Source organism: Lactuca sativa, chromosome 3 (genome assembly GCF_002870075.4).
Source record: "Lactuca sativa cultivar Salinas chromosome 3, Lsat_Salinas_v11, whole genome shotgun sequence".
In the NCBI taxonomy this organism is placed as follows: Eukaryota; Viridiplantae; Streptophyta; class Magnoliopsida; order Asterales; family Asteraceae; genus Lactuca; species Lactuca sativa.
In genome coordinates, this window is record NC_056625.2 from 276061650 (window position 1) to 276077285 (window position 15636).

Below are 15636 nucleotides of genomic sequence, written 5' to 3' on the forward strand. Positions count from 1 at the left end.
ACTAAAGCAGAGATATTGTTCACCAGGAATGATCTAAAGAATAATAAAACATATAAACATAAGCAACAATTCAATATAAATAAAGAGATAAGGAGAATCTAAATACCCGTCACCGCATCGAGAGATGCACGCGCCTTCTCCTCCGTTAGCTGTAAAACACTCATCTTCGCTGCAAGCGCATCTGCTAGGCCTTGATGGCCGTCAGTAATCCTTAATGTTGCAGGAGCGGGTGTTGACACTGGTCTTGCTGCAGCCAAACTTGGACAATGGGCCTCCTTGTGGCCCCTCTGAATGACCAGTTCGACCACACTTGAAGAATCAAGAACCACCCACCCTGCATGTCACCTCGTGCGACCTGCCGCACTTGCCACAGCGGCCTCGACCCTGCTGGCCCTTCCCCCTCGTAACAACTACCTTGGGCCTCTTGCTCGAACCCTCAACATTGGACACAAAATCTGGCTTCCTTTTCTTCTCCATCTCCAAATTGATATCCCTCTCTCTAACCCTCACTATCATGTCTTCCAACATCTTGCAGCTGGATCGGCTAAGAAACTACCGAATATCACTCCTCTGCATCTCATGGTATCGGGCCTTCTTCATCTCCTCATCTACCATATATACTGTGGAAACAGACGTGCTCTCTCCTTGAACATAATAGTGATCTCATCCACCTTCTCAGTAGTTGGATAGAGATCCTGGAACTCTCGCGCCAACTGCTGGACCTCAATCACCATTGCAAACTCGGCTCTGAACATGCTCGAGAAATATCTCCAGATCGAAACAATAACAACATCATCTACGATAGCATGCCCTACCTCCTCCCACTAATTACGCGTCCTGTCCTTTAAGAGACAGGAAGCTAGTCTAAGCTTGTCCCCCTCGGGACAACAGCTGGTACAGAAGGCATTAGCAACATCTGCCAACCACCTGCTACTTGCAATGGGGTCCCTCGCCCCATGATAATCTGGCGCTCCACATGCCCAAAACTCCTTGAAAGTCAGAGAGCGTGTCCCGACCAAAGCCACAATCTCAACATGAAATGTACTCAACCGCTCATCAAGAAGCTCCAAAATGCCTTCCTTGACCGTTCCAAATATCACAGGAGTTTGCTCAAGGATACTGTGCGTAATCTCAGGCGATATAAACTCCCTCGTCTAGTCATCAAGCTTCCCGGCTCTAGAACCTAAGCCTAAACCCTCCCCAACACTAGTACTACCCACTGGCCTGCCTGGCAATACCACCTTACTGAAAATAGACCATATAAACCATCAAAGAACGCGTCAAATATACACATAAGGGAAATCACAATTCTTCAAGCTCCCTGCCTTCATTTCATCCCTCATTAAATCGAGTACTGATCCTCTGCTTCCAGTAGTACGAGTCATACTACCTTCCACATTTATCCGTACATTCCTCAAGGAGTGCCTTAACTTGGCCAAATTACTTTATATCCAACAATTCCCTCACAAATAAGGCTCTCAACACTAAGTATCATCCTAGGTTTTCCTAGGGAAAACTCCACACCACTCTCCGCCATCAGCTGCAGAAGGAACTCCTACTAACTTCCTCTAACTAGCTCACCAATACAATTACATATTACAAAAACTAGATAATTCTTCGAATGAGAGGTCTCACTCTACAGCAGTTGGACTCAAACAAGAGCTGAGTATTAGAGTTAAAACCTAACCCTCTAAAATTATTTAGTTCCCATAATATGTAACTTAGCATATTCGTTTACTAGTTAGCTGAAGCTAGTTAAAACTCCTAAAAGCACAAAGCAAGCAACATTCGAGCATCAAGTAATCAGAACCAAGCATCACCTAATCCGACCATCCTATTATTGACTGATCAGTATTCGCATACAAATCTATAAACTCGTACATCAGTACAAAGGCATCTCTCCTAGATCCGTATCCTAAAACTAGCATGCGATCACAATTCACAATTCAAACATATCATAAACATGTATTAGTATTTACGAATAACTTACTTAAGCTCGGCTGATTGCATGCACCACACCCTTTCTTATTTTAGAAAACATTTTCTTAAATATGTTTATTTTTTGAAAACTTACCAAATCCTTAATTTGAGTTCAGATACCCCTGAGAGTGTGCCCGAATCCCTCAAACCAAGGCTCTGATACCAACTTGTAACATCCAAAAATATGGTCCCCAAATTTTCGTTTTTATAATAGATGAAATAGTATTTTCAAATATAATCCATACATCACAACAAAATAAGTGTATCAAATGTATCAAACTTAGAGTAAATATCAAATACGGAATCCCTATGGTGTGTGCGGTGCAGTCAGCTCGATCCCTTCCCCTTGGATCCGGAAGTACCTGAAACACAAACTAAAATTCGTAAGCATAAAGCTTAGTGGGTTCCCCGAAATACCGCATACCAAACATATCACATAATGGTCCCCACCCAAAGAGATATGGGACCCGTCCACACTCACATAACGGGCCCCGCCCAATGAGATACGGGCCCCACCCACACTCACATAAGTCATAAGTGGCCCCACCTAAAGAGACACGGGACCCACCATACTCGTAATATGGGCCCCGCCCAATAAGCATACATATACAAGCACATACAAGTATCACACAGACAACGAGTTTATAAACATTATCAACAAGAGTCGCCCTTAGTGCCTTAGACCCACTAAACCCGGTGAGGAAAACTCACCTCGAAAAGCTGAATGAAATGAATGATCCCTGACTGCTGGTCCTATAGCTCCCCGAGCCATCAATTGCCAAAAACAACTAATTACCATTTGGGATCTACATCATTAACCAAAAATCCCCACATCAATTGCCAAAAACAACTAATTACCACTTGGTCCAAGAATGAAACCTTAATTCACAATCCAATAGCCCAAAAGTTAAACAATCCATTAAGGCCTAACATTTGGCCCAATTTCCAATTGGGCCCAATCCCTTCACATGGGCCTTAGATTAAGGCCCAATAATTCTTCCCTAGCCCAAAGATTTGATTCCAGACGGCCCACTAAGTCCCAAGACATAAAGTCCATGAAAGTAGCCCATTCGAGGCCCAAAAGACATAAAGCGCAAATCCATTAAGTACATTGTGCGTACTGGCTTCTACGCTCAGTGCACTCACCCATTAAGCCATAAACTCAAAAATCAATTAAATCTTTAATATCTAGGGTTACAATCATAGATCTGAGTCATATGTAGTGTCTTAAACCATAAAGTCGTAAACTTGGTGGCTTTGCATGCCCCAAATGCACCAAATCTCGAAATATCAAACATTACTTCCATAAAATGAAACCAAACACATGCATGGATGATTCAAAGCCTCGAAGATGGAAACTTTATGACTCAAGGAGGAAATGAACACAAGGTGTAGCAACTCTAAGCTCCATAAATGACAATAACCCAGAAGATCTCATCTATGGGACCAAAAAGACCCAAAAACCCAAACAAAGTAGATCTAAGCATTAACAAGGCAAGTTCTGAGCTTTATACCTCAAATGAATGCCAACTGATGAAGATAATCCGGATCTTCAACCTCAACTCCAACAACTCTCCTTCACAAACTTCTTCTTCTGCTTTCCAAAGCACCAAACTACCAAAAATGCATTTCACAAGGTTAAGAACACACCAAGCTGATAAAGGGTTCGATTTTAGGGTTTCTGGAGAATAGAGGCTGATAAGGAGGCTAACCCAGACACTTAATGACATTATATAGGGATTGAACCTTAGGTTTTTTTGGTCCTGACCACGTACGCTGCGCGTACTTCTTCGTACGCTAAGCATACGTGCATGCCTCCACGTTCCTTAATGGACCACTTACACCTCGCGTACGGCCTTAAAAAGCCCACTCACATAAAGCCCAAATCCACTAAGCCCATACAACTTGCATAACTAGGCAAACACAAAGGATTAAATAATTAAATAATACTTTGGAACCAACGGGGGTTACAATTCTTCCCCACTTGGATCAGACTTTTTCCTCGAAGTCCGCTATCTCGAACATCTCGGGATAATGGTCCCTCATCTCCTCCTTAGGCTCCCAGGTCCACTCAGACCCCTTGCGGTACAACCACTACACAACCTTGTTCCTTGAGGTTTTCATCTTACGATTAAAATTGTCACTGATCTCTCAATGTAATTCAGGTGGTCATCCACCTGAATATCCTCCAAAAGTACAACTGCGAAATCATCCACAAAACACTTCCACAGCTGAGAGACATGAAAAGTGTTATGAATCTAACTTATCTTGGCTAGAAGATCAAGATGATAAGCTACCCGACCCACCCGAGCCAATTCCCTAAAGGGACCAATATACCTGGGGACTAGCTTGCCCCACTTCCTGAACCAGATGACACCTTTCCAAGGTGACACCTTCAGGAGAATCATATCTCCCACCTGGAACTCGAAGTCTGACAGTCGCCTGTCGGCATAGCTCTTCTTCCGACTCTGAGTTGTCTGGAGCCTACTCCGAACCTGCTGAATCAGATCAGTGGTCTTGAGCACCACGTCGGTACTCCCCATAACTCGTTGACCAACCTCGCCTTAATAAATCGGGGTCCCGCACTTCCTCCAGTAGAGCATCTTAAAAGGAGGTCGATCAATGTTGGCGTGATAACTGTTGCTATAAGAAAATTCCACCAACAGAAGATACATATCCCAACTCTCACTGAAATCTAATGCGCACGCTCGCAGCATATCCTTAAGAGTCTGAATAGTCCGTTCACTCTGACCATCAGTCTTCTGATGAAATGTCGTACTAAAATGGAGACGAGTGCCCATCTCTTCATGAAACCGCTTTCAGAATATGGAAGTAAAGCGAACATCATGGTCTTAAACCACTGATATCGGTGGCTTATGACGTGCCACCACCTCCCGAACACAAAAAGTCGGCTAATTTCTCTATAGAGATACTCTCCTAGATCGGGATGAAATGTGCGCTATTGATCAATGGATCCACGATAACCCAGATAAAATACAGCACGTGGTCCTGGGAAGCTTCATGATAAAATCCATGGTGTAGTCTTCCCATTTCCATATGAGAATCTCCAACGCCTGCATCTTGTCATGAGGTCGCTGATGCTCGGCCTTGAATTTCTTGCAAGTCAAACACTGCTCCACAAACCATGCTACATCCTGTTTCATTTAGGGCCACCAATAATCAGGACAAAGATACCTATACATCGTCGCCCCTATATGAATAGAGAATCGCGGCTTATGAGCCTCCTCCATAAGAACTTGGTGCACACCTCCCCACTACAAAACCCAAAATCTCCCATGCAAAGTTAACAATTCACGACTATCATAATCGAAGGTAGCCACCTGACCTACAACCTGATCGCTTTCTGGTGCTCTTCATTCATAGCCTCAACCTGTGCCTCACGAATCCGCTCAAACAATAGAGTAATCACTGTTATCCTCAAGCATATACCTCAGATCGAAGCCGCGACCGCCTTGCGGCTGAGAGCATCGGCCACTACATTGGCCTTCCCTGGGTGGTATAGGATCTCACAATCATAATCCTTCACCACATCCATCCATTGACGCTGCCTCATATTCTGATTCGGCTGATCCATCAAGTACCTCAGGCTCTTATGATCTGTGTAAATGGTACACCGGACCTCATATAGGTAATGCCACCAAATCTTGAGGCGAAAACCATAGCCCCCAATTCCAAATCATGCACCGGATAATTCGCCTTATGAGGCTTCAGCTGCCTCGAAGCGTAAGCGATCATGCCACCCCGCTACATCAACACTGCCCCAAACCCTTGATCGATGCATCACAATAAGCCACGAAGTCATCTACTACCTCCGGCAGGGTCAGAATCGGCACCTCGCACAATCACTGCCTAGGAGTCTCAAAAGCTGCCTGCTGCTTAGGCCTCCAGCGAAAAGTCACCGACTTATTGGTCAGTCGGGTCAAAGGAACAACGATCTTAGAGAAATCCTGAATGAATCTTTGATAATAACCAGCCAAACCAAGAAAGTTCCTAATCTCAAATGGAGACCTCAGAACCTCCCACTGCATCACGGCCTCGACCTGAACCGGATCGACTAGAATACCCTTATGGTTAACAAGGTGCCCCAGAAACAAAACGTAACTAGAACTCGCACTTGGAGAACTTTGCAAAGAGTCTATCCCTCCTCAAAGTCTCCAACACCTCTCTCAAATGCTCCTCATGTTGCTCCTGAGTCTTAGAATAAACCAGGATATCATCAATGAATACTATCACAGACCGATCCAACATCGGTCTGCACACACGGTTCATGAGATCCATGAACGCGGCTGGAGCATTGGTGAGCCCAAATGGCATCACGACGAACTCATAATGACCATATCGAGTCCGAAAAGCCGTCTTCTGCACAACCTCATCGCGAATCCGCATCTGATGATAACCTGATCACAAATCAATATTGGAGAACCAAGATACACCTTGAAGCTGGTCAAAAAGATCATCAATCATCGGGAGGAGATAACGGTTCTTCACTGTTACCTTATTCAACTCCTGGTAGTCGATACACATCCGATGAGACCCATCATTCTTCTTCACAAACAAAATCGGGGCTCCCTAATGTATAACATAACGCAAGATGTTCTTCCAGATAAAGACCAAGCATACTCTAAGAGACTCCGAATCTCATATGGATACCTCAAAAATTTCTTAATCATAACCGCCTCTAATATCAAGAATCCCCTGCAGCTACACAAACAATAATTCTGACAGCCTATTAATAGCACCGATTCTTTATTTAGAAACAAATAGATTACCACACACCTTTTCTATAAATCCCCAACAAACAATTCATCACAACATTATTTCTTAGTCAGGATACGAGGCGACAACCAAGTATGTAGTTAATATTAAACAAAATCGAAATTTAGTTACTTCTGATTGTCTTTTTAAAATAGAAGTCGAACTTATCTTTTAAAAAAATTGGCATGATACAAAGACAATGATGATGGGAGTTGGGTTTTCGAAGCGCCATTGATTGTGATACAGTGTAATCATAGTCATTTAGTCTTTCCGATCTCTGTGCTGCCGCCATACTAAATGGAAACCAAACATACTACGTACCAGTAGTTGCAATCCATCACTTCCAATTCCTGTAGATTTACAGAGAAAGAAGAAGCTGTATGAAGCAAGAAGAAATGGGTGTAAAGTCATTTTACAGGTGGCTGGCGAACAAGTACCCAAAAATAGTGGTGAATACGGTGGAGAAGACGGATGAACAAGACGGAACTCTGGCCAACCCCAACGGCCTTGAATTTGATAATCTTTACCTCGACATGAACGGAATCATACATACATGTTTTCAACGGGAGCACGAAGATGTTCTTTCAAAGCATGTACGTCTCTTAATCTTCTTTCTTTTTCAATCTTTTGTATTCGAAAATGGAAATATTTTTTCTGGGAATTTATCCGTTTTAAAAATCTGTATTATTTACGTTGTTTGTTCTTTTTACAGTTAAATACCGATGTTCTTTCAAAACATGTACGTCTCTTCATCTTCCGTATTCCAAAATGGAAATAACTTTTATGGGAATTTACTACAGTAAAAATCTCTATTTTTTACAATGCTTGTTCTTTTCACAGTTAAATACTCCTGCATCTTACGAAGATGTTTTCAGCAACATATTTGAGTATATAGACAGTGTTATGATGATAGTAAGACCACGAAAGCTTCTATATTTGGCCATAGGTAAGCGATATTGTTTCAGACTGAAATCCACTTCCATATTCAAAGATTACAAATTTAAAAACATTATGCAGATGCAGATGGGGTTGCACCAAGAGCCAAAATGAATCAGCAAAGAACAAGAAGATTTAGAAATTCCAAAGACCACGAGACACTTGTACGTTTTTCTCCTACAGTACATGCTTTTTCATACACATTTCATCGAAACACTCTAGTAGAAAGTAGAAACTAATACATAATCATAATCGGGATACGAACTATTTCTGCATGCTAGAGTTCCACGTCTTTTTCGACCACTTCATAATTAAGTTTGAAAGTAATGTCTATATATAGCGGAAAGAAGAAGATAGATTGAGAACACAATATGAAATTGAAGGTAGAGATGTTCTTCCGCAACAGGAATCAGAAATGTCAGATTCGAGCATAATCACTCCTGACACAACGTTCATGTTCGAGTTATCAAAGCAACTCCAGACTTACGTTAATCTGCGCATATCAAAAAATGATGCATGGAAACACTTGAAGGTTCGTCATGTTCATCTTGACAGATTTAATAATTTAATTGATTAATACGTAATCCAAACTGTATCCATTTTCATGGCGTTAATTTGTTAATGTTCGATCATTTAGGTAATTCTTTCTGATGAGAATGCTCCTGGTGAAGGAGAACACAAGATAAGGTCATTCATACGGCTTCAACGCACTTGCCCTGGTTATAATCCGAATACACGCCATGTCTTTTATGGTCAGGATACAGACCTTATTATGCTCGCTCTGGCTACACACGAAGTCCATTTCTCCATTTTGCGAGAGGGTCTTGCTTTTCTTCTTGTAAAATTGTGCTTATTTGTTAAATTCTATGATTAATACAGTTTTTTGTAATCCATTCTAATTCTAAGTTCTTGTTTTGTCAGAATGTTTTTGCAGAAGGTAACTCAAGAACAAGTCACTCCTCTGTGTCGTTGCCAGCTGGAAAGCCAAAGTCGTTGGTGAAGAAGCCGCACCAGGTAATTAAGTAGTCAAATGTGCATATCGCTACAACAAGTTGTTAATTTAATTATCCATAATGAACGGTTATGTAAATTTATGTGAATTTAAATTTATCGTCTTTACATGTTTCCATGAAACGTATGATGGATTAAACATGAGCTAAAAATTCGTATTTATGTTGTAGTATGCGTGCATTTCGTGCCATTGTAATGATAGTTTTATTGTTTTTTCTTACTGCAGTTTGTTCATGTTTGGATACTGAGAGAATATATTAACCTTGATTTGAGAACGAAAAATGTTCCTGAAAATTTTGAATATGATATTGAACGACTGATTGATGATTTCATCTTCTTATGCTTTTTCGGTGGAAATGATTTTCTTCCGCCTATGCCAACCTTGGAAATTCTTGAGGTTTGAATGCTTTTACATTTTAACTATTTTCGTTTTAAGAAAATTTCAATGGTGACAAAAGTACAAAGATGAAAAATTGCTATAGTTTACCAAAAAGGTGTATTGGAAATGTTCATGAGACAACTAAATCTTGCCGCTTTTGTGGTAGAAAGTCCAAATTCTTAATTTTTATCATTCTTGATCAGGGTGCTATTGATCTATTGATTCATGTATACAAGCAAGAGTTCAAGAACCTTGGAGGGTATCTTGTGAATACGGAAAAGGTAGCTAATGATGTAATGTAAATAAATTTAGTCTCTTTCATGGCCCTAGAAGAGTCTATTTTTTGATATATACAACTCATTCTTGGCGATGTATATAATATTATTTGTTTCTATGATTTTGAAATTCGAATTTTTGAAAAATGGAAACAGGTTGGTGATGAGAAAGGAGGGTATATCAAGCAAAAAAGGGTCGAAAAGTTCATCCTTGCAGTTGGCGCATATGAAGATCAGATTTTCGAGAAAAGATCAGCAATATTCCACAAGAGCAAACTCCGATACATGTTGTCAGAAGTCAAGGATAAGGTTCTTTTTCTTTTAATTTCTTACAAATTCATATAAAGTTTTATAATAGCTGTCACAAACATATTTTTACAAGTAATCTTTCGTATAGAGTGGTAAGGGAGAAGACAATTTGTTTTCTGTGACAAGAAGTGGTCACAATCACAGTGAAAAATCAACCGATCATGATGTACAAGTACGATATATTGTTGAGAAATACTATCTTTCGCTATCATTGATCTGTATCTTTTCAAATCATATATTTACTCAATATGAAATGTCTTGTTCTTGTTTTCTCAGATGGCCGAGAATACAAAAGCATTGAAGGAGCAACTAAAATCTTACATGCGTGAGATATCGGATAATTTCAGAAACGGTCTTCTTTCAGACATGGTATGGAAGATCTTTGTTGTGTGTTTTCCTTTTTTTTCAGGATGTAGATTACAAGAACTAGTCAGTGTTTAGACTAAATCTTGTCAGGTGAAACTGGGTACTCCTGGATGGAGAAAACGTTATTACAAATACAAATTTTCTGCTGAAACCAAAGTGGATATGGAAAATACGAGGAAAGAAGCGGTATGTAACTATGTATATATGCTACATCAACTATATCTTACTAAATGCATTTTTTCTCAAATATTGGATCCACTTTATTTCATACATGTGCATTTTATTCTTTGTAGGTCGAAAAATACACCGAAGGGTTGTGTTGGGTTCTTCTATACTACTTCTCGGGTGTTGCGTCATGGACATGGTAATTAGGGTAATCTGTGAATAAGATCAATCTTTATAGGTTCATCATCATACTGTTGACTGGTTGATAACATAGAATAACGAGTGTGATTATTCCATCAACAGGTTTTATCCATTTCAAGTACTAAAGTTACGTTTCAAAGAGGATCCCCCTTGAAACCATTTGATCAACTTATGTCTGTTCTCCCCCCTACAAGGTATGTTCTTAAATTTCTTTTTTAGAAACATGATTACATTAGTTTATCTGGTTTTCTTCATGATCTTATCTAATTTGTAGTGCCCATGCACTTCCGCCTTCATATGGGTCACTCATGACAACTGATGATTCGAGTATTCTTGATTTCTATCCTAATGGTATGTCCCATTCTAAATTGTCAGACAGATAAATTTTGTTGCTTAATATCTTTATGAACTCTATTGATTGTAATATTGTATCTATATGTTGTCGTTTATACTCAGATTTTGATGTCGACTCGGATGGGAAAAGATTTCTTTGGCAGGTTAGGGGATGATTATTTTTCAAAACACCTACTCCTCCCTTCAACAGCCATGTTTTATATGACTATAACTTTCTTATGTTTCAAATATATCTCTTTTGTAGGGTATCTGCAAGCTTCCTTTTATTGATGAGGAGCGCCTTCTTGCTTCAACAAAGATGATTGAGAAGGATCTGACTGTATGTATGGCTGAATGGTATTTAGAAATTAGAACCTTCACATGTTTGACAAGGACTCTAATTAATATCGTCTTTTATCTTCAGGAGGAGGAAGCTAAAAGAAATGCTGAGAATCCCGACAAGTTGTTCCTACACATTTCAGAAAATCTTGCCTTGCGGATTATCACTTCCTTCAACAATGAAGGCTCCATCGAGCAAAAGACAGGCTTAAGGTTGTGCTGTCTATTATTAAAATGAGGTGATTATTCTTTTTCCTAATGTGTATATTTTCTTCTCTTGTTTCCATTTCAGTGGAGACATAAATGGTTTTGTCCATCCTAACCTAGAGCCCGAGTATGTTCGTGATTCTAATGGCTGTGGAAACGATCTTGATGTTCTGTAAGAAAATGCTTTTTTCAGTCATCACTCAGGATTTATAATCTAGAATATATTGTTCTACTGTATTAAATAGTGTATATTTCTATGCTACAGATGTGTATACTATGATTCACCATGCTTCTCTCTTCATATCCCTCATGTCCTTGAAGGCACATCCATTCCAGAACTGGTATGCCATTTTGGATCCTTATGATCAGGTTCTGTTGCTTTGACAGGCTTCTAGTTCATCCCTTCCTCCTTTAAAGGTTTTGTTGTGGACAATACAGTATTGTAGGGTATTTTTGCTCGTCTTTTTCATCAAAAAATGTATGAAGATTTGCTTTTATACACTTCTGAAGTCCATAAATATGATTTAAAGTTGAGTCTTGTTCTAGTGCTATTAATTTCCAAGTAATTAATTGATGGAACTTCTGGAAATTTTGATTGATAGACTGTGAGCGAATCCTATATCGAGGAAGGATGCTTGTGGCATGAGAGCCATGGTTACCCTGTACGAAGCCATAGGTTTGTTAATTGGTTCAACTTTTGTCTAGCTAATGCTCCCTTGGTGGCTTTCGACTCTGGCCTTAACATTTTTGCAATTTTTTTGTTCACAGATCACATGGACAAGTAAAAGAAGCTAAAATAAACCCTAACCAAGGCAATAGGTTTGTTGATGCCACAAGGACACCAAAAGAACAAAAAAGCTGCGCTTCTTGGTGGAATACTTATGGGAGAGGTTCTCGGACAAACAATGTGTATGGTCAGTCTCGGTCAGTTAGGTCAGACTCCAGTTCAAACAGAAACCAGGCGAAGGGAGGGTGGGGCGAAGCACAATCCAGGAATGCTTCTAGTAGATGGTAGAGTTTATGTTTCCACCAGTTAAGAAATATTTTGCAAGGTGGTAAGGTTTCTCTTGTATGTTTAAAACCTAACTTAACATGCATGTATATGTCTGAAACTTATAAAACATGTTTTTTTGATATAAGCATATACTTTTGCCAAAAAAAAATGAATATGAACCAAAGTAAGAGAGGATGTGGGCTGCTGTTATAAATTTAGACTAGCCAAGTGGCCGTAAATAGGTATCTCAACATTTTGAACCTCGTGATATGGTGCAGCATTTTTTAAAAATCATTGCTATCTTAAGTAGACATGTGTGTAGGAAGTCTTGAAGTGTCAAACTTGTTATGGGTTAATATTGTTGGATTTCATTATCAAAAACAGTGTAGAAATGATGAAGACTAATTGCATAGAAACAAAATATTTTGACATCATTCTTAGTTGTTGAATTCTAGAGGCAAGATGGATTTGAAATTTGAATGGATGTGATTTTTTTGGTTGACTTCGAGACATAGATGAGGTTACTCTCCCGGAAGGCATTATTTCCACAAGATGGAATAAGTTTATCCCTCGGAAGATCAATATCTTTTAGTGGCGTTTTCGTTTAAATAGAATTGCTACTTGTGTCGATCAATTTAGATGCAAATGGCATGGATATTCCGTCCATTGTTTGTGGTATGTGTAACTCAGACAGGGAAGCTTTGTGGCATATTTTCATTTCTTTTATGCCAATTTATTAGTATTTGTGAGTTGCTCATACCAGATTTTATTGATGTGGATAATCCGTCCATTATTTATGAGTTGTTCATACCAGATTTGTGGCATATTTTCATTTCTTATATTTATGCCAATTTATTGTTTGTGGATTTTCCGTCCATTGTTTGTGGTATATGTGAGTTGTTCATACCAGATTGTATTGATGTGCAAGAGGTGGTGATGTGGATTGATATGTTACGGCTTTATCAAACGAACAAAATTGTTTTGGAAGCTATCATTGTGGTGGTTTTTTTGGGGGTTTCATTATGATGTTCTTTTTGAGGGTCACAATATCTGTTTCAAAAAGCGTGCCTAAGGCGCTTGGTGACTCAAGGCAAGAATAGAAGCGTTTTCAGCCACCAAGGCGAAAAGGCGATGTCATGTAAAGGAGGCATCGATTTCTTCTGTAACATCCCAAAACAACAATAAAATTTTCATTTTTAATTAAAGAGAAATCCTTGTTTTCCATCAATCCAAGTCATAAAAATCCAAGATCAAGTACGAATGTTTCAAAATCAATGTATCATAACATCTACAAAACATATCCCCAAATGATGTGTACGATCATCATAACATCTACAAAACATATCACCAAATGATGTGTATGATCATGCCTTTGTTTTTCCCCGAATCACCTGAAGTATCTGAAACATAAAACTTAAACTGTAAGTCAAAGCTTAGTGAGTTCCCTCAAAGTACCACACAAAACCAATATAAATAACAAAATGCATAAATAAGCCTTCAGCCTGACTGGACCGCCTCGCAGGGCCTAGAACTTATATGGACCACTCTCCGGGCCTTCGGTCTAACTGGACTGCCTTGCAGGCCTTCAGCCTATCTGGATTGTCCTGGGTATCTTGTCCTTCAGTACAAAGCAGGACCGTCTCAATCCAACAACCATAACATGTCGACATATACAATAATAACCAGCAACACAGGTAATCATACAGATCTACCGATCTAACCCATACTCAGTGGGCAGAGGTAATTATATAAATCTACCGATCTAATGCATACTCAACATAATATCAACCCAATATACCAGGATTCATAATCCAATGAGCCGACATTGGTGCCTTCAACCCATAAGTATAATGAGGAAAACTCGCCTCATAGTCTGAAAATATAGCAGAAAAGAACGCTGCTCCAAATGCCAACTCTAGAGGTCACCTATACAACAAAAAGTGACTTATACTCAAATTTCAACTCAAAATACCCAAAATACACATTAGTCAAACTTGGTCAAAGTCAACTCCAGCTAGCCGTCACGCTGTGGCTGCTAGTCGACAGAACAGACGGGTCTCGACCTAGTAGCCAATTCTTGGCAACCTAAGCCACACCATGGGGACTGGTCTGGACAGCTTAAACCACTAAGTAATTTTTCCCCAACCTCAAGAACTCCAAAGCTCATATATGGTCCTTCTCATGGTTTTGATGGATAAAGTTTCCTACTTTATTCCTCAATACCCCTCACTAAGTCAAGATCCCAAACGCTAACTCCTAAAGACAACTTAATGCATCAAGACACTCATTAAGCATCCAATCCTTAGAGTTGCACCTCCAAAGTTTCCATAATGACTTCATACTCCTAATAAACCCTAAAGATCGTCGCTTTATGGACATGCATGTCCAACGTATGTCCTTTCTATTTTAGGTCAAAAACTAGGGTTTAATGACCAAAACTCCATGCATGACACCAAAACTCATTCATAATTCATATCCAAGACACCAAATACTCTATTTAACCTGTATATCCATAGAGTTTCAAACTTTATGAGATCCCACCACTCAAATCCATCAATACATGAAGAAAAGGGACAAAATGAAGAGATGTAGAAAAATGGTAAGGAAAAGATTGGATCTTGGACACTCACCAAGGTCCAGGAGATGTGCTAGCTGAAGAAAAAGATGTTTGCCAAGTAACTACTACACCAAGGGATTCATTCTCCTTCTAAAATCACCAAAAAACACCAAGAATGCGCTTACAACTTCAATGGAGGCTAGGGTTAGGGTTTCTAAGTTTGAGAGGGGGATTGAGGTTGAATGATCATGAAACCCTAGCCTTAATGTTCTTTATATAGGGCCCAAAGCCTGAAATTAGGGGTTTTCACTAAAAACACCTGCCACGTCGTGGCGTGTCATTTAAGTCCCGTTTTAACATCCGGATTTTTGGGTACGCTATTTTAATTATTTATTTTGAATTAATTGGAGGGACTCGGCGAGTTGGTGCCTCAACTCGTCGAGTAGGGTCGCGATTAGATGAGGAGTTTAATGAATGGACTCGACGAGTCAGGAGTCCGACTCGACGAGTCGGTGCTGATGAGAAAAAACCCTAATTGCCCGGGTTTGGGACCTATTTAAAGGCCCTTATGGCCTTCATTTATGGCCACACAAACCCCTGTGAAACCCTAATCGCCCTTGAGAGCTTAGAGTGAGAAATAGCATCTTTGTGAGCTTCTTGGTGTGTTCTTTGAAAGGAAGGAGAAGAGTTTCAAGGTTTGGAAGCAAGGAGGTCGTGGGATTGGCTGCTATTTCACTCCAGACTTCTGTATTAGGTACAAATATGCACCTAATCTCTTGTATTGGATAGATCTCATGGATTATGGGTT

General features: G+C 39.7%; 1 pseudogene; it reads left to right on the plus strand.

Annotated features, from left to right (window-relative positions):
- The first annotated feature begins 6975 nt into the window (after positions 1 to 6975).
- On the plus strand, positions 6976 to 12478 carry LOC111917663 (5'-3' exoribonuclease 3-like; annotated as a pseudogene).
- Positions 12479 to 15636: the final 3158 nt, after the last annotated feature.